General features: G+C 40.5%; 1 protein-coding gene across 1 annotated transcript in view; it reads right to left on the bottom strand.

The window, feature by feature from the left end:
* Positions 1-5,405, bottom strand: part of n4bp3 (NEDD4 binding protein 3) — a 155,129-nt gene extending 149,724 nt beyond the window's left edge. The window contains exon 1 of the mRNA XM_039774191.1: positions 5,117-5,405. The gene's annotated coding sequence lies outside the window, so the exon portion shown is untranslated. The remainder of the gene's footprint in view (positions 1-5,116) is intronic.
* Positions 5,406-27,108: the final 21,703 nt, after the last annotated feature.

Raw genomic sequence — 27,108 nt, 5'->3', positions numbered from 1 at the left:
TCACCTGATCAAAGTAGTCGGCCTTCTCATACTTGGACACTTCCGCCATCTCTTGGCAATTTAAAGAAACATGGGTAAAGAGTGACGCACAGAGACCAAAGATGCCGCTAGATGACCCTGCCGTTAACATCTGTTGCAACGTGCGGCCATCTTGTTGATGATAAATATGGGGATGTGTGCCAAACGTTGTGTCGGTGAAAAGGTGTCCTGCGCTTCACCACAAACATTTTTCCCAACCAAACATACCCCATGACCTCCTCCTGGTCACAAAGGATCCCTGTTCCCAGTTTGGTGGTGATCGGACATCCGGTGCAAATTTGTATGGAGGACAAACATACATACATACATATATAGACTCTGCTTTATATATTAGAATAATCCATCTGGACAGGAATATAAATAACAAGTTTGCTAAGTTTGTACATGAGACCAAACTATAATCAGCTAAACTGTTACACAGGGACATAGACAGCATACCAGCTTGGGCAGATTTGTGGGAGATTAAATTTAATGTCAGTAAATGCAAAGTATTACAGCTAGGAAGTAAAAATATTAGGTTTGAATACACAAATGGGAGGTCAAACACCTTATGAGAAGTCACAGTGGACTCATCAATATCTACATCTAGACAGAGCACAGCAGTGACCAAGAAGGTTAAGAGGATGTTAGGTTATATAGCGCCTGGACGTGTGGAGTACAAGTCAACAGAACTTATGTTTAAGCATTACTGAGGCCTCACATGTAGTAGCATGTGCAGTTTTGGTCTTCATATTATAAAAAGTGCCAGATAAAGTCCAAAGAACAACAACTAGATGGACTCTGACTAAAATGTATGAGCTATGAGGAGACTGAAGGAGTCAAAAACTTTTCAGTTTAAGCAAAAGAAGACTATGAGAAGACATGACTGAAGGGTTTCAAATTATGAAGGGAATTATTACAGCAGATCCCAGAAGTTACGCTTAAATACATTCTGCTACAAGAACATGGAGGCACAGTTGGAATCTTGTTAATGGCAGATTTCACATAAATGGTAACTTTTCTTCACCTAAAGAACCATTGGCACGTGGAATGAATTGCCAAGAGTGGTGAAGAGTAAAACTTTAGGGGCCTTCAAACCTCGACTAGATGTTATTTTAGATGTACAGCATGGATGACCTTGTCGGGCTGAAGGACCTGTTCTTGTCACAATGAAGGCCTAATTCAAGGGTCGAACATATGGGTGATATGTTTGTTGATCTGTGGTTAAAGAAAAAAGTGGCAAGCCATGCAGCTGATTAGGATATTTGTGGTTTTGTGAAATGACTGCGGCTTTGAGGTCTTCATGGATTGGAGTATCAAGAACACAAACAGCAGTGTGTTGCAATTATAAACATTTCCTTATTCAGATTATGAGGCACATCATTTATCGTAAAAGCTTTGGAAAATGTGTATTCTAGTGCAGGTTTGTTTTGTTTTACACTTCTGCAAGGACACCCTGAACATGTGGTTGCCTGCACTAGGATAGTCCTCAAACCCTGAATTATCTTAAACCCTGAATGGTTCTGATAAAACGGGAGGCCTGACCATCTCAAACTGAACTCCTTTTCAACTTTCTCTCACACTCAGCATGCAGTCGACGTTCAGCACCTCCATTGACATCCTTCCCCAATTACCTTCAACCTTACCTTACACTTGGTAACCTCACTTTTCACATTTCCAAATCATGCAATCGCAGGCTACACGGGACATTTACAAGGTTCACGGGCAAGGCGCTACATCACTGACTGGAAAGCCTCCAGAAGCAAATAATCCAGTCACACTGACTGTCATTGCTTAGAGCAGGCCCCCCATCACGCACCTCCTGAAATTCGTCCTCAATACCGGCGCTTCTAACGACAAACCGCTACTTTGTGGTATGCAGCAGGGGTGTACTGCGACCTCCGCAGTACTTACATGGAAAAGGCCGGAGTTTGCTGAATTACGCTCGAAAAAAGAAGGACAAGAACAGTAACCAATGGAGATGAACCTCGTGTTTCTTGTCTCGGGTCCTCTCCCTCCCCGTGCGCTTCAACATTAATTAATGCGCAGGTTTCAACCGTTGGACTGGTCGCCCACCGCAGTACAATGAAGGGTGTTGGCTCGCTTATTCCGTTTAACCTCCTTGTGAAGGGAAGTAGAACAAAAAATAAGCTCATTCTTAAAACGATCCTTTAGGTAATCGCATTATGAACAATGTACTTATAATAGGACCAGAAACGGTTGAGCATTTTATTGCAACTCCCGATTATCCCGAGGAGTATCGGCTTCCTCGAAACAATTGAAATTTGAGAATTGGACCGCTTTGATCGTCATTTTGCTTATAAACTCTACGTCTTACCATTTCTTTTACATACATTTGCGGTTAAGGAATCCGTAGCCAGACATAACTATTTTATAAAAGGCGCCGTATTGCAGCACACAATCGCTTTAATTTGGCGCAAAACAACCTTGTCACTTTACATAAATATACAAGTGTAATGAAATACCCGAAAACATAGCTCCATTTAATTAAAAACAAGCCGAGTTACTAAAACTAAACTTTAAACAGCAGTTTGTATTTCATAACGCAGTTTATAGGGACTCAAAACTCATGTCATTATAAACACTGGGCAAGAGCACTTGGCAGTAACAAGACTAAAAACTGTAGTAGGACAGCCTTCCTTTACATCGCGTTTTTGTATAAAATAGCATCACAGAAGCAAGGGGGAGACACCAGCTGGTACAATAATCAACAAAAACGAATATTTTGCCTTTTGCCTTTATAGTTCTGAGCGCGGCCATGCATTACCGCCAATGTCTTAACTAATTGTACCATCCTTGACATTCTTAATCCAACTGTGTTTGAGAGTTACGTTAATGGATCGTGCAAACTTTAATTTGCTAATATTGACCAACACCATTCAAATCAAAAAATGATTTTATGGCAGACAACGTTATCATTAATTCTTTTTCTGCTATTTTTAGCACGAAGTCACGAAGCAAGCCGACATCAAACGGCACCTGAAAGGAACCATTACGGACAGGATGTCCTCCGTTACTGGGCGCTCTCACACAAACACAGGCACACATGGAGCTGCTTGTCATGTAAACAGTCGGTCTTTAGGCTTTGAGAGGAACTCTGCATCGGAAATCGGCCCAGCGACAATGATCTGCGAGGTGTCAGAGTGCTGCTCAGTAACACCTGCAGAAAGCACAGTGAAGATCAGCGCAGGACAAGGGACAGCTCTGAACAGATCGCTGCTCCACCACTTATTAGCGGATCGTCTTAATCACTAACTGAACCGGTAGGAGCAAAATCCACAAGTAATGAGCCTCAACTCGGCTACTTTTCAGTGTCGGTTGAAATCCTTATCTGCCCCATTTAATCAAGTTCATGGTGGTCTTTATCAACAACGTCAGGCACAAGGCTGATATGGCGCCAGTCCTTCCCAGACAATATCCACGCACACTCCGGACAAATATAATGAGGCCACATAGGGACACATAGCAGTGAAATGGGGGAAAACCTAAGTAACCGGAAAACGACCCCTCATGCTTTGCGTGAAAACGTGCAAACTGCACAATGTTGGGTCTGGGGGGCATAACCCGGACCAGGATCGTGGAGGGCGTGAAGCTGCATTAGGTGCAATATAGAATCGATATTGAGCAGGTCACGCATACGAGAACAATTTTGAATTAAAATATTAAACTATAAACTACTATAGTAGCGTGTCGGATGGGATGCGTTTTTTAGCTTTTGACAGGTCCAACTTATTGATCACAAGACTGAATTATAATTCATGTACTTTTTCATCACTTCTGAAATTAATTTCTTGCCAGGAAATACACCTGCACGGGGAGAACATGCAATCTCCAATTAACAAACGGGACGAGATCCGAACCTCCAGTCTTGGAGAAGTGAGGCAGCAGCACAAGCCACTGCACCGCCTTTTCATATTTTGATATTCTCTTATGTAAATAAATAGCTACTTAAATTGTGCCGATCCTGAACGAAATCGCATTGAAACATACCATACGCTATAACTGACAAACAGATATAAATGAAATGCACTATGCATGCATATGCAATATATTATATATATATATATATATATATATATATATATATATATATATATATATATATATATATATATATATATTATGATATATACGTCAGAATGAGTGTTTACGTTGCACATTAATTTGAGATAATCATTTCTAAATTTTCCCCTTGTTTACCGAATTGAAGCGCATAAAAATGATGCGCACCGACAATCTTTTAGTGTTTACAAAAAGAAAATAAACCGCAAAAAAGGAAATTATTCAACTCTAGGCGCATTTGAAAAGATCGAATAGCGCTTGCCCATTATAGAGAAACACAATAAACGCAGATAAATAGGTTCTGCTCTGTTACAATCAGCACACTACAAGTTCATGAGGTGGAAAGTTAAGACACCATACCTACTTATTTCTACTACACTTCTAACTGCATTCCCCTCACTCGAATGTGCTGCGTCGCGATCTAACTGCCTCCTATGATTTAAAGACGGAGCGATTGAGCTTTTGACTGCGCGCCTGTTTCATAGAAGATTATAATTACAAAGCGTAGCCGACCTGAAGAGGCTTCGCAGGGGTCAATGTGGTAAAGAATGGCGCTTTAACTTGAGACATTCGTTCACAAGTTTTACATCAAAACGTTGCGCAAATAGCACGCAGTTACACGTTACATTGTTGCAGATCGCATCTTCCTTTTTGCGCACTTGTGCCCCATAATAATGGGGACGCTGTAGTCTGACTCCGGTAGCTTGCCCACAATATTTTAATTGTAATTCCACATAAATCAACTGTGCTTGTCTGAGTAAAAACAAGGGATTCACCACTGCAATCCGGTCAGCGCACATTCCTCACATATTGCGCTCAACCCTGAAATCGCGCAAAACGAAACCTTCAAAGATGGTCAGATGAAACTTGTCAGCACACAAGTAGGCGCTGATCTCTCGCTTTCTTGTCATGCAATCGGCTTGAGCGCAGACTGCGGTGTGCTCCCTAAAGTAGCCGCGCAGAGCTTCGCTCGTCTCGCATACTCTCCGCGGCGAAAGATCGGTGATAAACTTACGATGTGAGCAATGCAGATCTTCACACACGTCTTCACTAATTTCTTGCTTTCATGTAGTTAAGGAAGAGAATCTCGCCTTTTAGAATCGTATCCCACTTTTCAAAGGGGCGCGCGAAGAAGCTTCTCTGCCTTTCTTAGTTTCTCTCCACCTTTTCCCTCGCGTTAATTTGAACTCCTTCCTTCCTTCCTCCCTTCTTTGTATGGGTGCGCTGCTGCCAGGAATGCCTTTGAACGCTCTACTCAAACACCAACCTTCCTGCTTCTACCGGCATGTGAAAGTGTGGGGAAAAACTCTGGAATTCGAGCTAAGCGTGCGCCTAAGCGAGCAGAACTTCAGCGCCCTCAGTCGGCAGGAAAGGGAGCTGCCTCGGGCGGTGAAGGTAAGGCTAACTTAATGATTATTGGTACGGTGTTATCAGGGCCGAAACAACCATCACTTTTAAAACATACAGTATATGCACAGTATGCATTCAACTTTAAAAAAAAAACAAAATCCAGCTACTTTTTGAACCCTGTTTTCCCAATAATAGGCACAAGTGTCAGTCCTGGATGGAATGCTGATCTATCTCAGAGCATCCTTTCCTAGACAATATAAAATGTCTTTTTTATTATATAAAGAACACACAGTACATGCACACAGCGTTGATTCTCCCCTTGTCGTGACATAAGAGTGATATTTAAAAGGCAGACTTAGTAAGCATGAAAATGAATCATTTTTCAAACTTGCTTTATTTGCCACAGTTGCAGCGAGTTCAGCAGAAGTCAGAAGGCAAGCACCAACCCTTAATAAGACATCAGTTCATTGCAGGACATATTCATTCACACTCCTGCAGGACCATAGAAGGGAACTGGAGGACCTGGAGAAAACCACACACACAAATACAAAAGCAATATGAACTACTGCCACCCTGTCTGAAGTTGGCATCACCAGGACTTCCTTTAGTTGGTTTGAGTCCCACCTCTTGGGCAGATCCTACCATGTGTCCAGGAAAGGGTGTGCCAGACAAGCATGGTGTGTCCCAATGATCAGTGCTGGGTCCTCTCCTCTTCTCACCCTTCTACTCTTACCTTTTTATTAGACCATAACTAGGTCTAAATTAATTACATTCAATAAAACACAAAATAGCTGATTGCAAAGTGGCTCATACTGGCATCAGGCCTGAGCCTAACCTGGCAGCATTGGGCATGAGGCAGGACCCAGCATTGGAGGACATAGCAGTCCAGCACAGGGCTGGTTGTGTGGTGTTTTGTTACAGATGAAGTAGCTTAATGTACAAACTCCACTGCTGTATAACTGGAACCATTAAGGTGGAGTAATGTGCTTGTGCATGGAATAATTTATTAAAAAGAATTCTGTTTAATATCTACATTTTAAAGAAACAACATAGATGACCTCTTTTCATTTATTTTAGTCAAGAATTACAATAAAAAGTTCACTATTGATCCCTACTGACAACAAAGGCTTTTCAATCTTCATATCCTGTTGAGGACGACTCATCCTGATTGATTTTTTTAACCCTGACGTTTTGCTTTCTTGTTTATTCCAAAGCCTCAGGACCGGAAGGCTGCTGCATTAACGTAAGTAATTGTTTTAACCCAGAGTTCACTGTGCACTAACACCAATATTTTAACAGCACAACGTGAGGGGCTTCTTTGTGTCTTAGATTAGATCAGATAAACTTTAATTTAATTTCAAGGGGAAATTTAGATACATTTGGCAACAGAAACAAAAAAAAACAAACAAGATATCATATAAAAATATCATTAAGACATCATATAAAATAAACTGACATCACAGATAGATAGGCCAGTCAGTCAGTCAGTCATTCATTGTCCAACCCGCTATATCCTAACACAGGGTCACAGGGATCTGCTGGAGCTAATCCCAGCCAGCACAGGGCGCAAGGCAGGAACAAATCTCGGGCAGTGTGCCAGCCCACCGCAGGGCGCACACACACACACGCCCACACACTAGGGACAATTTAGGATTGCCAATGCACCTAACCGGCATGTCTTTGGACTTTGGGAGGAAACCTATGTAGACACGGGGAGAACAAGCAAACTCCACGCAGGGAGGACCCTGGAAGTGAACCTGGGTCTCCTTACTGCGAGGCAGTAATACCAGAGAGATAGGTATTAAAGGCAATATATAATGAAAGATGGATGTGAAAGGCACTATATAAATAAATTAAATCATAGATAGATAGATAAATGTCGGCAATGAATGCCATATATAGATATATAGGTGTAAAATAAATTTAAATTACATGGACACTATATGTAAAACACATTTTATATATATATATCCATCCACTAGATAGTTGTGCCAAGCGCTATATATATAAAGAATTAATGTATCTATTTGAAAAAGTTAGAATCATATATACAGTATATACTCTACTGGTCAAAACTTTTAGCACACCTCAGATTTTCCAGTTTTTCTTCAAATTTAATCAATTGAAGTGCAATGAATGACCTAAAATAGTGAAAAGGTAAGCAGTAAACATCCAGAGGTTTAAATTTAAAGTTTGCAGGTTTGACGGGGTGAGTGGCAGTAAGAAAGCCAATCCTTAAAGGACAAAGTAGGCCCTTGAAATACTAAGTGGACTACTGCACACCGGACAAAGTCTCCTCTTCACTATAGAGACTGACACTTGCTTTTCTTGACCAATGTTAAGCTCTGCTTGAAGCTGCTGTGCTGTGGGGCGTCTATCACATAAGTCCGTGACCCTCATAAACTTGTCTTCTGATTGGGTGGTGACTTTGGCTCTGCCAGATCTCCTTCTATCAGAGTTTCTTCCAGTTTCCAATTGCCTTTGGATTGTGTGGGACAACACTGGACTCACTGACACTTTTGAATTATTTTTTGAAATTTGAAGGGCCTATACCAATACGGGTAATAATGCTCTGTCTCATTTCATTTGTTAATTGCCATTTTCTTGCCATAATCACTGGAAGTTACAACCTTTACACAGTAATATTGTCCAATTAGTACTTCATGAGTGTAGTCCATTCCAACTCTGACGTAAGACACACAGAGGGGTTTTAAGAAATTAACAGAATTTGGGACATCTGTGCAAATTGTTTGCTTCAACTTACAAGGCTGAATTTACTTTAATAGCTGCAGAACATCTGTAGGTTGTAACCGATTAGTTATTTCATGAAGAAGACCTATTTGTAATATTCTGAAAGCTCCTTTTTTCCAGCTTTTGCTAAACTAAACTTAAATTTAATGTCCACCAGTTAATTGCTTACCTTTTCACCATTTAGGTCATTAATCACATTTTACCTGAATACATTTGAAGAAACACTGGAAAATCTGAGGTGCTCTAAAACTTTTGACCAGTAGTGTAGATGTAAAAGGCACTATTTAATAAATGAATACCATATATAGATAGATAGATAGATAGATAGATAGATACTGTCCAGTGTAGGTACCTGCCATGCTACCAATTCCATGAAAACAATGTGAAGGGCTATACATGGATTAAGTTAAAATTGCACACTGATACAGTATTTTGATGTGAAAAGCACCAAAAATGTATTGAAACAGGTGATAGGTGAACACTTTCAACTACAATATAGAAAAGAATATCCTTGGGAATTCCATTTTTCTGCGATTATTTAGCCTTCTAAAGTTCCAGGCTTTATGTGTGAAAATGGCAAGTGTGCTAATGGTGGAGAGCAAACCAGCAAACTTGAGTTTTACATTCGAGCACCTTAAGCACCCAGCCCCATTTTCCACATTTGTGCCGCTTTTCCTAGGCTGACACGGTGGTCCGCACCTCACTGCTCCGGGATGCTGCACATTCATCCTGTAAGGTTTGTTAGGTGTACAATTTCTCTGGGTATTCTGGTTTTCTTCACGTCCCAAGGTTGTGTGGGTTTATTTGACTACCTGTTCTAAATTGGCTCAGTATGAGTGTGTGTGCCCCGTGTTAAACTGGCACCCCATCCATGGTTGTTTGATGCTTGGTAAGGCTGTGACACCCCAGGGGCCTGAAACACAATAAACAGGTTTTGATAAGCAAATGTATGAATGAATGCTGGAACATTGCTGGGAGTGAAATGCTGGCAAAATTTGGGCTTTGTTTGATTGACCACAATGTGAAAAGGCTTATGCATAAATCAGCAAACCTTTTAAATTTTAAAATAGGACTGTATTACTGCATTTAAGTATTAGCCACTCAAATGTAATATTAATGAAGCTGTTTGAAGTAACATGATGGCTTTATACAAGTGTGGATCATTAATAACCTAAAGGTTTTATGCTTTTTATGCTTTTGACAGACTTATGAGTCAATGTTTAATGCCAACTGTCACAGCCTTTATGAAAGAATCTCATCATTCGAAAAGTAAAGGTTTAGAATAATGTTGAAAAAGCAGGTTAGCTATTTATAATCTTTATAGTGCCACTCAATTAACTTTTATTTCCTGAGGTACCTTTCACAGTGAATTTTAACATACATTACATTCATTTATCAAAGCTGTAAAAGATTTGCCAGGCTGTCAAGGTGGCATGTGAAGGGCACAGGACAGGGCAAAGCCATTCTGCAATCATATCTAAGAAGGGAAACCCACATCTGCAATTGGAAAGCTCTTTACATGCCATAGTGAATAGACAGGGTCCACTAGGGGGCGGCACTCCCAGTAAGTGCAGAAGTGAAAACACCAACAACACAAAAAGGGGTTGGTGGACTGAGTGACCTCCACAAAGGGCAAGTATGACCCTGCTGTTTATATCTGAGAGCAGACATCTCCAAAGCTGCATCCAGGGTCCGGACAGATGTGGACTCATGCATGCAGTGCTGACAGAGAGGAATGTAGCCTGGTGGTCTCTAGAAACTTATAAGCTCTCACATGACCCTTCTCAGCAAATCTGACTTTGGGTTTTAAAGACTACCAGTATTAAACTGACCGTATAGTATGGAGGAATTGTGGCTATCCCGAGACTGACAGAAAGGAAGGGGGAGAACAGACTGCTTGATCGTAATCTGTCAGGCTTCAAGAAGGACCATTCCACTTAGAAAGGTCTACTAACATTATAGCTGGTTAGAGCTACCAAAATGTCATCTCTCCTCATCCTGCTAGGACTCTCCTCTGCCTTCACCATTGTCACCCACCAGATCCTGTTTACCACCTTCTCTGACCTAAGCATCACTAGGATTAGTCTCAGGTGATTTCAGCCTGACCTCTTGGACAGATACTACTGTGTGTCCAGATGTGGAAAAGATGAATTGTTCACCAAGCAAGCACAGGAGTACCCTGAAGATCAGTGTTGAGACCTCCCCTCTTCTGGGTCTCTTTACACCTTCCCACTAGGCCCTATTATCCAGTCAGCGCTATGCCGATGATACGCAGCTGTAGATGTCATTCTCACCAAAGGAACACATGGTATTGGCTAGAATCTATACATGGATGATTGATTTTGCAGCCTGGATGAAGGAGCACCATCCCCAGCTCAGCCTGGCAAAGATGGATCTTCTTATCATCTTGTATGTCTATTCATCACTCTGTTCAGCTTGGCTTATTATCACTAACACCTGCCTGTTTGCAATCCATGGTGATTGATGACCAGCTGTCCTTCATTGACTGTTGCAATGGTCTCTTGGTCTTGCAGATTCCCATTATACAATATTTGCAATATTAGATCATATCTATCAACTCCTGCTCCAGACTTTCATGTTGTCGCATCTGGAGTATTGCAATTCTCTGCAGGCAGGAGTACCAACATTGTCACCAAGCAGGTATAGATGATTGAAAATGCAGCAGCATGTCTGGTGTTCAAGCAGTCGAGGTGGGCACATGTCAGTCCTCTTTTCAGAACACTACATGGGCTCCCTGAAGCATCACATATTAAGTTCAAAACTTTTAGCACCGACATACAGTAGGTGGGTCAGCACCGACATACAGTAGGTGGAGACATTTGTGAGGACCTATCCTTCTACTCAAATAGTCATTTCTGCCAATGAACAGCATCTAGTGGTGCCATCATCTATATGCTACACCGATCTCTCTCCCACTTGGACAGAGGCAGTGGTGCTGTAAGAATTATGTTTTTGGACTTCTCTAGCACCTTCATCACCATCCAACCTCTGTTTCTTCGGGACAAGCTGACTGAGATGGGAGTAGACTCACACCTGGTGGCATGGATTGTGGACTATCTTACAGACAGACCTCAGTATGTGCGCCTCGGGAACTGCAGGTCTGACATTGTGGTCAGCAACACAGGAGCGCCGCAGGGGACTGTACTTTCTCCGGTCTGGTTCAGCCTATGTACATCAGACTTCCAATACGATTCGGAGTCCTGCCACGTGCAAAAGTTCGCGGACGACACTGCTATCATGGGCTGCATCAGGAGTGGGCAGGAGGAGGAGTACAGGAAGCTAATCAAAGACTTTGTTAAATGGTGTGACGCAAACCACTTACACCTGAACACCAGCAAGACCAAGGAACTGGTGGTGGATTTTAGGAGGCCCAGGCCCCTAATGGACCCCGTGATCATCAGAGGAGACTGTGTGCAGAGGGTACAGACCTATAAATACCTGGGAGTGCAGCTGGATGATAAATTGGACTGGACTGCCAATACTGATGCTCTGTGTAAGAAAGGTCAGAGCCGACTATACTTCCTTAGAAGGTTGGCGTCCTTTAACTTCTGCAATAAGATGCTGCAGATGTTCTATCAGATGGTTGTGGCGAGTGCCCTCTTCTATGTGGTGGTGTGCTGGGGAGGCAGCATAAAGAACAAGGACGTCTCACGCCTGGAGAAACTTGTTAGGAAGGCAGGCTCTATTGCAGGAATAAAGCTGGACAGTTTAACATCTGTAGCAGAGCGACAGGCACTAAGCAAACTCCTGTCAGTCATGAAGAATCCACGGCATACACTGAACAGTGTCATCTCCAGGCAGAGGAGTAGCTTCAGTGACAGACTTTTGTCACTGTCTTGCTCCACTGACAGACTGAGTAGATCGTTCCTCCCCCACATTATGCGACTCTTCAATTACACCCGGGGGAGTAAATGCTAACATTACTCAAAGTTATTGTCTGTTTTTACATGCATTTTATTACTCTTTAATTTAATATTGTTTGTTTTTTTGTATCAGTATGATGCTGCTGGATTATGTGAATTTCCTTTTGTGATTAATAATGTATCTATCTATCTACGACTGCATGGACTCAAATCTCAATCTAGACCTGTGATTCTTAACCGTTTTTGAGTCATGGACCTCTTTAAGAATCTGATGAAAGCTATGGACCCCCTTCCCCAAAAATATTCACATAAACACAACTTCGCATGCAGTGAATATAATGTACTTAATTTATTGAGATTTGATTGTCTCATACATAATATAACATACACAAAGTATTATTAAACTTTAAAGAAAACAATCTAAAAAAACACTCCTTTTTATGCAAAAAGTAATGGCCACTAATTATAATTATGAAATACAATCCTCTTGTGCAAATTAAAACAGATCTACAACTACTACTGTTTTCTACTACCATTACTACTACTAGTACTACATCTACTATCTCGTTATCTACTTTATTTCAATGCGAAGGTTGTTCTTGTTTGCCTTGAATAAGAATATGAAACCATATAGTGGTCTTTGACAAGGTGACACACATATCATCTTTGACATCCAATCTGTTTTGACTTTTCGTTTTGATAGAAACAAGTGCTGAAAACCCTGATTCACAAAGGTATGTAGTAGCAAAGGGAATCAGAGCATTCATAGCTCACTTTACCAGACGAGGGTAGGCTTGTGTCAGTGCACACCAGAATTCTCCAAGACTCTTCGAGTTGAGTTCATTTTGTAACATTTCTTTGTCTTCAGGTCAGTGAGGTCATCTTTGACAAGGTCTTCATCAGTGATACAGTCCATGTCGGCTGGGAAAGGAGTATGAATCTATGTTTCAACTTTAAGGTCACCTGAGCCAAAGTAGCCTTTGAACAACAGTACTTGACTATATACTGAATGTAAATGTTAATTTTTATCTGACCCCCTGAAACCCATCGGGGTCCACGGACCTCAGGTTAAGAACCCCTGATCTAGACTCTTTTCATGTGGAGCTCCTAGCTGGTGAAATGAACTGTCCACTTTCATTCCAAATTTTGACTCCTTCAATGTGTTTAAGAAGAATTTGAAGACTTGCTTGTTTGGTGAATTTCCATCTAACTGATGTCAGATGTTAGGTTGTTTTGTAATTTGGGAATTGTAAGTAGAGTTCTTCACTTGTAATGATCGATTTTGTACCCTCGTCCTATAAAACGTGTCCCTGAACAGTGCCCCAGACTGATGTTTACTTGATTATGTTGACCTCTTTTGTAAGCTGCTTTGGTTAAAAGAGTCTGCCAAGCAAATTAATGCAATGCCAGAAGGTAGGGAAGTGGGTGAGCCACCCCATCCGATGGAGAGTCACAAGGCTTGTGTTAGAGAGGAAAAGTGAAGTTTGTTTCCATCAAGGTAGTTTTTGTTGGTTCCAGTCTGAACTTTCTTCCCGTTGTTTGTTTAATTTCTCGCTTACTCTTCCCTCACCACAAACCGGTATTAACCTTTAACACAGTGCTTTGTAACGCATCCCACTGCTCATTATCAGTCAAGACAGTCTGGCACTGAGATCTTTCCTCTACTCTTTCTATTTCATGGAATTTAGTTTTTTAAAATGTCCCCTTGATATCAAGAAATCCTGACTACCAACAAACCCATTAAACTTTATTTTTCAATTCTATTCCACCTCCTATAAACGATATACCCGAGGATTGTCCTCTGACCCAAACTGTCACTTATTTTCCCTGAACACTCCAGGTACATGTATGCATATCTTTTGGGTCAGCCCTTCTGTGTTCAGCTTTTGGTTTGCTGTGTGTGATTTTCTTACATTTATTTTCACTATTAGCGTTTTTTTACTTCTAGACTTTTGTTCACTTTGTTTATCTGTTGTCCATTTGTTTGACGATGCCATTTGTTTCGGGGACAATTGCAGCAAAGTTGCCCTTGCCTCTTCATATTCTGTTTCCCTTTCTGCCTGGAAGTCTTCTTTCTTTAATTTTATTCTTTTGTAACTTTCTTTTGTGAAGCAGCACGGCTGATAATTACACCATTCTGAAATCATTCCATGTATTCTAAATTGAAAATTACAAAAAAAACTTTTAATCTGTTTTTGCTTTTCGCCCTCCCCCACCATGACCTATCATCTATGTTGGGAGGAGTGAAAGCTTTAGATTCATCAAACATGTTTTGACGGATCTTAACGGTTTAGGGTCTCCTGATACCGAAAACATTGATATCTTGATGATGGCTATGTGTCTGTCACTGTGTGTGTGTGTGTGTCACAGTTTCTGAGGACGGTCTACAGCTAAAATGGCTGGATGGAAAAATACCAAACTTGAAACTTAAGCCTTGTAAGGAGAGCATGATGTGCTGATTAGTTTTTGAGCCAAATCGTGCAAGAGAAAGAGGTTCTCTATGCAGAGGCAGGCAAAGTAGATCCTGGAGAGCTGCAGTGGCTGCAGGTTTTTGTTCCAACCCAGTTTCTTAATGAGAAGTCAATTATTGCTAATGAAGCACTTATTGCTCAAGTGACATTTTTCTGCTTCTTTTGAGTGGTATCTCTTGTTAAGATGGAGAACTGCTGACTCTGTTGTCATTTGCATCTCGTTGCGAATAAGGACCCATTAAAGACAGTGAATGCACCTGTTTAACACTGAAATAAGCAATTAAGGGTGGGGAACCTTAACAGGCGAGACCACTTAAATGAAGCTGAAAAATGTCACTTGAGCAATAAGTGCTTCATTAGCAAAAACTGACTTCTCATTAAGAAACTGGGTTGGAACAAAAACCTGCAGCCACTGCGGCTCTCCAGGTTCGACTTTGCCTACCTCTGCTCTAGAGGAACCCTCAAATACCATAATTCTGAAATTAATTATGAATTCTTCTCATCAATTGCTATCGAAATGACCTATTTTATGATCAGAAAGATCAGCAGCTGAGCGATAAATAATTCCCGAAATGTTATCGAATACTTTAGTGACTTGGTTCCTAGGGTGCAAAGCCTACTGAATTTTTTCCCTTGAATTCTCTCTGTGTGAATCCTCCCAGTCTGTGTTCCTATACATTGTAAAGTTTTACTGTCACTTTAATCCTTAAAAGCTCATGCAATATTGTTCATTTGAGCCGTACCTATTAATGTGAGCCAACAAGGAAATTCAGAAATATCTGGGCCATCAGTACCGGAGATGTATTAATGCTTTAAAATATCGCTCTGTGCCAAGGACAGCTCACTCTGTAGGTGTCAGTCATTCATTGTGTCTTTGGTTTTGGCTCTAAACTTACTTTTACTTGTAAAATCCGGCCGAGGAGTGAGTCACAGCAACTGAATGACTAACTCGTGTAAAATTTGACACTACAGAGAAGTAAAATAATACTTTGCAAATTTTGTTTTGTAATCACATTGATGATGATTTTGTAGGCAGTTCCATGATTTAAACGATCAGTTATATCAAATAATGAAATGAGTATCTGATACAATTCCTTTGGTTTGTACTTGGGTGATTACCCTGATATTTCTCTGCCTGCATTTTTTGAATGAAAGCATATGCCTATTGTGGCCTGCAGGGGGTGCACCAGCTCCCCAAACCCGACAAAAGCAGATGCAGACACAAGTCCAGAACAACACACAGCTTTTATTTGGTCGTGGGAAACTCTTCCCAATCATCTCCCGCGCTGCCAACACAGTACAATAACTAAAATTAAGCACACAACACTTTGCCATCTTTTCTTTGTTTCTTCCTTCTGTCTTTATCTCTCTGTTTCTGCCTCCACTTGTCCTCTAGCAAGCTTTGTCTTCTCCCTCCCGACCAAGGAAGCATTTCCGGTGTTCTGTCAGCATGGTCTGGAACACTTGCAATGAAACATGGCTCCGCAGTCCCTTCAGCACCCCCTGGTGGCACCCATGGAACCCAACAGGGCAGTGTCAAACTCCAACTCCCATTAAACCCTGTGGAAATCTGAGGCACCACTGCAACCCAAAGTTGCTACCATCTAGCACTCTGGACATGTTCTCTCCTTTGGTCCTTCCATTATGGAGGTATCCCATCTGGGTAAGGGCCCTGGTCGCCCGCCACACTATTAAATAAATATAAAAGTTCATCTATGGATTTACTGAACCTGCTTAATTCAAAACAGAGTCATGGTGAGCATTGCAGGAACCAACTCTGAGTGGAGACACCAAGACATTACTGAGAACACTGGGCGAGTTTATTTTAGTTAGCCAGTCTAAACTAACCTTCGAAATGCAACGTTGTCGAAGACAACTGGTCTGCCTGGGGAGGTCATGTAAACTTCACAGCGAAAGTGTGCTAGTCTGCAGCGCTAATCACTACACCATCCGGCTGCCTGTACAGTGGCGTAGCGTGGGTGTCAGCCGCCCGGGACGGAGGAAAATTTCGCCTCCTCCTTATTTAGGTATTTCAATTTAAAAGACTAAAATATACAGTAATTCTTTGCCGCCCGCTAAAAGTGCCGCCTGGGGCGGGCCGCCCCTGCCGCCACTGCCGCCCCTGCCGCCCCACTACGCTACGCCACTGTGCCTGTATATCTATATGTGGTAATGTGGAGAGTAATAAAACTGAAAGGTGCAGCTCCATGAAAATTACTTTTTCCTGGTCTTTCTCCTTTTACCGATCATTAATTGCACTAAGCATAGTTGAGAATATATGAACACGAGAAGTTTCAAAACCAGAAGAGATTATTCAGTTCACCAAGTTCAACTGCTGTGCTCATAGCTCATCCAATATCTCGTCCAGATACCTTTTAAAAATGGTCAAGGTACAGTAAATTTGTGCGTGATGGTAGGTGTTATGAAAGGGACTATAAATTTGAATAAGGGGTTCACATGACTTTAGCCTGGCATTCTGGGTGAGGCCATCTTTGGTGATGAGTCCATTTTCATTGAAGGCATTCAGCACATTAAAGCTCCTATAGATAGATAGATAGATATGTAAGGCACTATATGATTGATAGATAGATAGATAGATAGATAGATAGATAGATAGAGGAATGGTGACTCTATACTGGCCCAATATAAGTAACGGTCCTGTCCAGTGTTGGTGCCTACCATGCTACCGATTCTGTGAAGACGCTATAAATGAAAAAAAAAAAAATTTATAAAAAAGGATATTTCAAGAAAGAAGACTAACATCTGCAAATCCAATTTTAACTTGTTATTTAAGATGAAAGCTCTCGCCTTCAGAATTAGAAATTCATCACTTGGCAGGTTCACAGCGTCTTCTGCAATTTACAAGATGCCAGCTGTGTGATTACTTGAAGAAGGATGTTTTCAAAGAGCAAATCATCCAGGTGAATGCTGAGGCTCTCACTGCGGCGTCCTGGAATTCAAGGCGAAGTCTTCCTGTAAACAGTCAGTGATGATCACATGTCTGCAGTACTTTCGGATCCTTCCTGTTATAAGCAGCCTGTGAAGGTGACATTCAGTAATGGGATTTACTTGCAGTTACTGGGCTGCTGGCAAGAATCACACACTCTGAAAGGAAGAGAAAAAAAATACAAACTTTATGTTCTTAGGAATCTGACTAAAGTGTTATTAGAAATGGAATAAGCTTATGAGTGAAAATAAAGAAAAAAAACTGGGTAGAATGAGATACGAAAGGAATGGTTTGAATGAACTAAAAGGAGGATCAAAGGGAAAGCAAGCCCTGCCCATCTATTCATTCATCATTCCATCTACAGTACATTCAGTACCTGCCTAATTGAGTTCAGGCTCATGGAGGCCAGAGTCCATCCCATCTGCATCAGATGCATAGCAGAATTACTTGCTAATCAGCCTAACCAATACATCTTTAGGATACTGAAGAAAAAAAATGAAGACACAAGTTAAAAAAATGCAACCTCCATACAGGCCGTGGTTTTCAGACCAAACATACTTATCGACTGTGCCACCGTGCTGTCAAAATACAGGCAGGTCTAAATTGATAGGTAAGCAAAGACAAGCAGAAGTATCAAAGGGTAAGAAGTCCAACATTTTGTATTCCCAGGAATATTCCACTCACTTAGTAACTGGGCAAAGAAATGGGGGGCAGGTGCTTTGGCAGGTATTGACTTGATTGGCAGGAGGAAAAGAGACCTGTAGGGGTACAGGAAGAAACTGGAGGTACTGTAACCACCCCATCAAATGGTAGGCCACAGCGATATAGGCATTGTCAGTTGCTTTGGGTTCTTTATGTTACTGCTTCCATTATATACCCTTCCTATTTCCCTATGTATCCCTCAATATCACTGGATATCTAAAACCCATCAACAGCCTCTACATACTGGCCAGTACTGATCCACTAAATATAAGTAGAAATGTGTTGAGTAGGTGGGAAAAACAGAGTCAGCTAGAGGACCCCAGACACTCACTGTACAGCCATACCAATGTTGCTAAACATCTGAAATCCCGGAAGACACCCCAGGGACTCAAAAGTCAAAGGAGGAAGGCCGGACTTATGGCACAAACACTTTAGAGACATCAACTCAATTAACATGCCCAGACTAGAAGTAGGAGACCATTTTCCCGCTGGGGCTGAATTGGACTGGACAACACAGAAAAATCTTAAGTGCCTATGCACTAACATTATCAGATCCAAAGTCAACAGGACCAAGTTGGGGTACTCCAATGACAGCGATCTATGTGACTATGGGGAAAAAGAGACCATGGAACATATCCTAATCTGTCCACATGGACGAAAAATAAACATGGAGGACCTCACCATAGCCATGGACAGGCCTATAGCCTGTGCTTGCCACTAGAAGAGCATATAAAACCTTGGTTTAAGGATTCGAGAGGAAGAAGACTGTGAAGCTGAAAGAACTCAGCTGGATCAACTTTATCAATGCCTTTGAGGATTTTGAAGGCCTGAATTAGCTCACAATGCAGTCTCCTCTACTCAAAGCTAAATAGTTTTAGGTAAATCTGTCAGCGGAGGACATGTCATTATGTCCTAGGCTTCACTTGGTTGCTCCCTATTATGGAGCCTCAAGTGCTGCTGTGTCTTTTTTGCAACAAAGCATGATACCCCCTTAGGTGGCTGTCGGAACCCCGACCTCACAGCCACTTCTCCACTCTTTTCATAACCTTGTCATTAATCACAACCTTTTCCACAGATGGCATCTAAAAAGGCTTCAAAGAAGTGGAAATCTGAGATCCGGGGCTTTAGAGTGGAGTGGATAGGGAAGAACAGTTTTATAAAGTTATCAAATGTGTGTGCTGATGTGTTGTATCTTTGAAGGAGGGCTTCTTCAAAATTATAATTGAGACAATCTGTTGAATGTTTTAGGAGTTTGAATATACAGATCTGACTTAACGACTTGACAATGTACCAGAATTTTGACCAAAATCACCATTCTGCATCTAAAAAACAGTGGCAATCAATTTCTCTGCTGAAGGATTAGCTTTAAATCACTTTTTCCTAGAAGTTAGACAATGGTTTTTCATTGACTTTAATTTTGTTCCGCTATTCAAAGTAATGGATCTGTATTTCATCCATGGTGATGATCTCGGAAAATACTTTCATGCTCAGTCTTATAATGGGAGAGCAAATTTGAGCACACTTCTTTTGTAGTTTATTGATGGATAATTAGACCTTGTGGAATCCAATATTGACACCGGTTTGAATATACGAAGGCAAGGATGTTATTCACACTTCAGTTGCAAACTGGCAGTTTAGTTGTTATGGGAGGTATATTCTGCAAAAAAGGAAATGAAAATTGAAATTATATAATGAAAATGTAATCTCTGTTTTGACATTTCATTTTCAAAGTCTTGAGAAATTCTGGTTTGACTTTGTGTCGAATGGGCGGCTGCTCACTGAGTCTCGGTTGAGGCACATCACCTGCATTGTGAGGGAGCGTCAGTTACAGCACTACGGCCATGTGACGTGATTCCCAGAGAGTGATCCGGTTCACAGGACCCTCATTGTTAAAGACCTGAGTGGCTGGATCAGGCAAGGGGACACTCACATAACACCTGGCTGTGGCAGATAGACGATCATTTCCAGGGGGTGCCTGGGGGGGTTGCCAACCAGAATCCTGAGCTGTTTAATCATGTGGTGGTACCAGCACATGCTCCCCAACCTGACCTACGCACAAGAATGCTGTAAAAATAAAAAATAAAATGAAATTACTCCAGGATGAAGCAGTTCGGAGATGCCACAAAAGTGCTGTGTCTGCGAATGCTGCTTTTTTTAACCGTCTTCTCCGGTAGTCCCACCTCTTCAGACAGTTGAGCACATGGATGAAATATAATGAGTTTGTGATTAGCAAAATAGTGGTGTGCCTTGGGTTTCAGAAAGTGTGCTACCACAGAATGAAAGGTTGGGAAACACTGATGTAGAGGGGTAAATTATATAATACTGCAAACAAACAAAAATACAAAGCATCCCGTTTCATTTCTGTGTAATTAAATGTAAATTATGACGTAATAAAGGCAAATTTTTGTCTTGATAAATATTGTAATTAAAAAGCACATTCATTACTTCATTAACTACAAATTTGCATTGCCTTCGGATTTTGTGAGACAGTTCCGCAGTTAAGCTCACAGTATGGAGGTGAAAAGATGAAAATGCTGTGAATTAAGCACAGTCGATGTGAGAAGTATCCTATCAATCAAAGTTCCTGCAGCTATGAAGGACAAAGAATTGTGGGAAATTGAGGAGCAACGCCCTGCCCACTGACCCATGCTATTTGCACGTTGAGATTTTGAAAATGCAAAGTGGAAAGTGAAAATTCGCTGAGCAGCAGGCGGCGCCAGTGCTGATTTGTATTTTTACTTTTTATTTTTGCAGACTAATTGCTGTTCAGGCTAAAAATAAAATTGCAGAAAGTGTTATTTCATTTTATTTTTAATTTTTGCAACCATCTTGTGCACAGACTTTGAAAATGAAATTGCAAAAGAGAGATTGCAATTTTATTTTATAATTTTAATTTTCATTTCCCTTTTTTGCAGAAAATATTTCCCATACAGTTGCAGGCTTTCTGGTTATGGTCTGTGGGTCCTCTTGAATAAATTAAACAGCACATTAAAGCAGCTTCATCTCTGCCTGTTGCTGAATAAGCTCTGAATGGCCTTTCTGAGAGCCTGCAATTCATGAAGCCCAATGACTCACAGTGCTTTTACCCGCAGCTTTATCTCTGAAAGTTTTTCTACCTCCCTTCAATGGTAACTGCTGATTCCTTGTCTGCCACAAGAAATTCAATAACAGCCCGTTGCACATTACTCTACCAAGTCAATTTTGAGGGCCACCTGAACAATCTCTAGGAAAAGAGACTGCATAGTCGTGGGACATTTCAATTCAATCACACAATAAAGTTCACTTATTTCCTGGTAATTAGGACTGGAGTATGAAAAGTATGGTTTTTGGTATTTCACACAAATTGTTTAACTCAATGAAACATTTTGTAAAACCAGTCTGTACCCTAGCAGCCATCCGTGGGTTGAGAGCCACTCATGCACACCACACTCACTTATAGCAGGCCAATTTAGAGTCATTAATACAACTAACATTCACGTCTTTGGCTGAAAGACAAAGTACTTGGAGAAAAATCAGCACAGATATGAGGGGCATGTGCAAGCTCCACAGTTCAGAAGTTTAAAGAAAAAGATCACAAAACCAAAAGTGGCACAATTGGTATGAAGGTGCCTTACAGGTCTATAACATAACATAAATAAATAGCACCAAAGATTATTGTGAGGTTGTAACATAGCTAGGAGATGCAACAAGCAATAGTGTAGTCAGGGCAGGCAGAAAGTCGATAGTGAGAGATCAATAAACACTGGCAACCAAGAACAAAAGAATGAGATGAAATAGTAAGTATACCTGTTTTGTCATGGTATATAGTAATATATTACTCTACTTTCCCCTTTTGTATTATTAATATGTAGCTTTTGTCAGAAAAAACTCACAGACTTACCACTATTTACAAAGTATTGTACCATATAACTTCCCTCCACCTTCCCTTCTACATTTATAACCTCAAGCAATTAGGTGTAGTAAAAGACAAGCAGGAGTTAAGTTACACTTTAAATAATGTATTATTGATAATATTCATAAATAATAGCAATATGCAAAGTGCATTTGAATTTTGGCAACCATATAACCCGATGATGTGTAGTTTCAGGCGGCACACAGACTTGTTAGTTACTTAAAATGTTTCTAGTTAAGTCCTCATTTTTGGTCAGTTTTCCCCAGAACAGGCCAATGGCCTGTCTCAATATGGCTGCCGAGCTGTGCTCTTCATTGTGTTGTGCTTTTCAGTTCATGATGTGTGAGATGCTCTTTCATCAGTTGGCATGAGAGAGAGCTAGGGAGGGGTAAAGCAAGTAAATTTATAGGTTCTCTGTCCAAACCCTACAGCCAATAGGGCATCATGGCACTTAAAAGCTTCCAAAATTCCAAACAGCCTACTTCAGACCAATAGAGCACAGAATACCTTCACACCTGCCCCCAAAACCATGTGTTAGGGTGAAGCTTGCCAGCTAGATAGTTGGCCTCCATGCGGGGGTTGACTAAGAGAGAATCACTTACCAAACTTGTCCCAGGCACTTCCCCCAACCAGGTCGTAAAATTACAAAGAGACTTAATCCTAAAAGGGGTAGGGGTACTTAACCATACAAATAAAGACATATAAATTATTTATCAACTTATATGCAAAATTTCACACCACAACAAAACCCCATGGGAATTGTTGATGTTTTCAACATATTTGGACTGGCAAACATTAGATCTTCATGCAAACAGTGCCTACCAGATCAAGGTGATGTACTAGAACAAACGAGTGACGCATAAAATTGACATGGTGTATTCATTCTTATAATCTAAATTAACAAAAATGCAGTAACATGGACAAAGTAAGTCGACCCCTACTTTTATCACCATTTCAAATAAATATAATTAGAATCAGGTGTTCTACGTTAGGTACCAATGATTAGAACCTCCTTAAGGACTACACAGGTGGACCCTGTTTTATTGTGGGTCTGGTGTTCTCGTTGCTGTCATCGTATGTGGTGTCATCATGCCAAGATCACAAAAGCTCTCTAAAGCCCCCAAAGAGGAGGCTATGGATGCCTGTTTGTCTAGTAAGAGATTTAAAAAGATAACCAAATTATTTGAAATCAACATTCCAATGTTAGATAAATCATGTCAAAGTGGCTTAGATTTTAAATGACTGCTAATCTGTCCAGGAGTGGATGGTCAAGCAAATTCAGCTAAAGAGCTGACTGTTTTATAGTAAAAGAAATTCCCAAAAACCTCAAAAATTTCTTGTGAGATCTGCAGGTAGCTCTTGGAAAAGTTGGTGTCAGAGTGCATTTGTTCATAATAGGAAAGAGCAACATGCATATAATGTGTGCCAGGAGAAAGCCTTTTCTGTCCAAAAAGAACATTACAGCAAGCCCGCTGTTTGCCATTGAACATCTAGGCAAAGACCAGGCCTTCTGGAACAATGTGCTATGGACAGATGAATCAAACATGGACTTGTGTGGCTACAGTAACAGTAGACACATTTGGAGCAAACTGATGACAGCGTTTCAGGAGACCCTCATACCAGCTGGGAAACACGGTGGTGGAAATGTTATGGTTTGGGGTTGCTTTGCTGCTTCAGGACCGGGCAGCTTGCAGTCATTGAGTCAACTGTGAATTCTGCAACATATCAAAGGGTGTTTGAGGAGAATGTGAGTTCATCTGTCTTAAAGTTAAAGCTGAACCAGAAATTGACCTTTCAACACAATAATTATTTGAAGCATGTTAACAAATCCATTAAGGAGTGGCTCAGAAAAAAGAAATGGAGGGTTATGGACCAGCCTAGTCAAAACCCCGATTTGAATTCCAGTGAAATGTTGTGAGTGGATTTGAAACAGGGAGAACTTGCAAGAAAACCCACAAACACCTTGCAAGTGGATGAATTTTGTAGGGATGAGTGGTCACAACTTTCACAGAGTTGATGTCGATGGAACTGGGGGGCAGTTATGTGAAACAAGTGCCAAAGGGTGCAAAACCAACTTTGGAGGTCAATAGTGTAGTTTTCCCCTAGTAGACCATCACATTTATTCATATTTTTATTGAAAAATTGAAAAGGCAAATTTTCCTTCTGTTTTAATTTAAGTATATCACCTTTATCTGCATTACGATCTACTGTTTGCTTGTGGAAATACAGTATCTTCCTATAAGGGTGCACTTATGTTTTCACATGACCGTATGCAGCGTGTTCATGTTGTTTTGACTTTTGTTTTTCTCTATATAGTAACTTGCGATGGTGCATGCAGTTAATGGGGCTGCATATTGTGTATTTTAACAAATCTGAATCTTTATGTGTATTTATTATGTGATTAATTTGTAAAGCTGTCAATGTATTATAATCTGTGAACAGAACTCTGAGCCTGACCTCAGTGAAGAGCGATACACAAAAACAAACTGAATTGAATGTATGAAGTAATGCAAGGGTTAGGGTTAGGGCCAGCATATAGTAACAGTGTCACACACAAGCTTTAGTTCTGATTGCACTGACTTGTTCAATGAAGCAGACAGACAGTTTTCTGTTTCTCAGATGCACATGACTGGCCATCTTCTTCAGGAAACAATAGACAGAACTATAAATAAAGAATGTTCCTTGTAAGGCGACTCTGAAGTGGCTAGACAGATTATCGATGTGGCGGCAGCTGCTTCTGTCAAACAGCAAAATCGAAGTACAATTTCCAATGACAGAAAGAAGAGTAGGTGTACTAGCTGTCAAAAAAGAAATGGTCATGGTGACATAGGCCTTGAAGCACAGAACTGCTGTGGCATATAAAGCTTACTTTTGAGAAGAATAGCTATACTCCTTGGGTGTTAATCCTGGCTTTATTTTGCCTTAATGCATTAGCTCTCCTGTCTTCTATAAGTTCATTACTGCTGGAAAAATGGACTACTATGCAATGGTCAAAATAATGTTTGCCCTGGAATGACTGGAAAAATGAATTTTTGAAAGAGCTTTCTATTAGCATCCCTGCCTTAAAGTGAGTTTTATGGTAATACCAGATAAAATCAATCAAAAAGAAATGTAAAGATCATCTACAGTTAAGGGACCCTTGCATTATTTCTGAGAAGATTTTGGGCACAGGCAGCAATGAGCAGACAGATAATACAATCTTTAGATCAATGAGCCGTGCAGCAATGAATCATTCTTACCATATATAGGAAGACTAAATTCTGAGCACTGTTTGCATATTCTCTCTATGTCCATTTGGCTGGAGGAATACGGCTTCCTCCAACAGCCCAAGGACATACTGCAATATTCTAAACTTGTTCAGACTGCATGAGTGGGGTCAGGTGATAGGCAATGTTCAGATACTAGGATGATTCCTACTGTTATTAGGCTGCCTTCCTTCTATGTAGTGTCTGCATGTTCTCGTAGTGTTAAGCTGGGCCTAAAGGCAGACAGACAAAGTGAATGATGATTGTAAAACGGCTCAGATTCTGCGAGTATGGGCATGTGATGGACATTATTTAAAACACAGTGGGATTCTTGGCTGAGTAGAAATGGTATGTTCTCCCTGCATATATTTGAATCACAGCCCGATGACATAATAATTAATCCCTTTAAATTTGTTCAGTTTCAATGGCTTGTGTTTTCCTATATGTATGCAGACTTCACAAATGTTAATATGAACTTATCTGACTAATAACACCTTTCCTTCATTTGCTAATGACCAGTGAAACATGAAAGTTCATACACCTTCCTTGTCATGAAAAACAATGGGATGCTGGTGCCTGCTGTGTCTTACTTGACATCAAATCATCGTGATACTCAGACATTGTCACAGGTAAAATGAGAGCCTCACAACCACCCACTGCTCAGAAAAATCTATTGTCTATGAACTGCCTAAACTGCCTAGATCTAGACATAGTGAGAAATTAATGAGATCTCCATGGTATATAAGAAGCTAAAAAAATAAGGAAAAAACAGATGTATATAGTGAATGACACTTTGTCACTACTTGTAGGGCATATGAGTGCATTAAAGTATAAAAATAGTATTAGGGAAGCTAAAAGACATTTGGGGAGAAATACAACATATTAGGCTTAATAACTCTGTCACTAACTGTAGAGCATGTGAGAGGATTAAATCATAAAAAGGGTATTAGGGAAGCAAAAGGGCATTTGAAGGGAAATACTGCATACCAGACTAAAGATGACACAAAGAGATCCTTTCAACATTTTAGTAATAAAAGAACAGTCAAGGCAGAAGTGAAAAGTATTAAGAATGACTTGCATTTTATTGAAATTTATATGGTCGATAACCTCCCAAAAGTAACAGGGACTACTAAGGAGGCACTTAGTGACTTTGAAATTATAGAGGTAGAAGTACTGTTTAGATTAAATTGGCTGGAACCTAACAAATTACCAGGATCAGGTAACATTTATCCTTGAGTGCTTAAGGAGGTAATTGATGCATATGTAATATCTAGGAGTAGTAGCGGACTCATCACTATCTTCATCCTATTAGTGAACAGAAGCAATCAAGAAGGCTAATAGGATGTCAGGTTTTATGTATGTATGTATATATATATATATATATATATATATATATATATATATATATATATATATATATATATATATATATATAGATGTAGATATAGATATAGATATAGATATAGTATATTAAAGGAAAACTTTTTAATCAGAGTATAGCATCAAGTCAATGAAACTTCTGGGCTATTGATCTGGACAGTTAAGCCGCCTCTAATGGTGCTCTCTTTCTTTGTCAGGAGACCCCGCTTTATTTTCGGGATCTCCTGCTTGATCTGGGCTTGTCCACAGTCTGAGTCTTGTAGCAGAGGGGCCTGTTAATCAGTTTCAGCTTCTTTGGTGTTAATGAAATTAACAGCAGGTGCACTAGAGGGGCAACAATGAGATGACCCCCAAAACAGGAATGGTTTAAAAGGTGGGGGCCACT

This window comes from Polypterus senegalus, chromosome 13 (assembly GCF_016835505.1).
Source record: "Polypterus senegalus isolate Bchr_013 chromosome 13, ASM1683550v1, whole genome shotgun sequence".
In the NCBI taxonomy this organism is placed as follows: Eukaryota; Metazoa; Chordata; class Cladistia; order Polypteriformes; family Polypteridae; genus Polypterus; species Polypterus senegalus.
The sequence above is the reverse complement of the archived record's forward strand: the minus strand, read 5'-3'. Positions and strand labels throughout refer to the sequence as shown.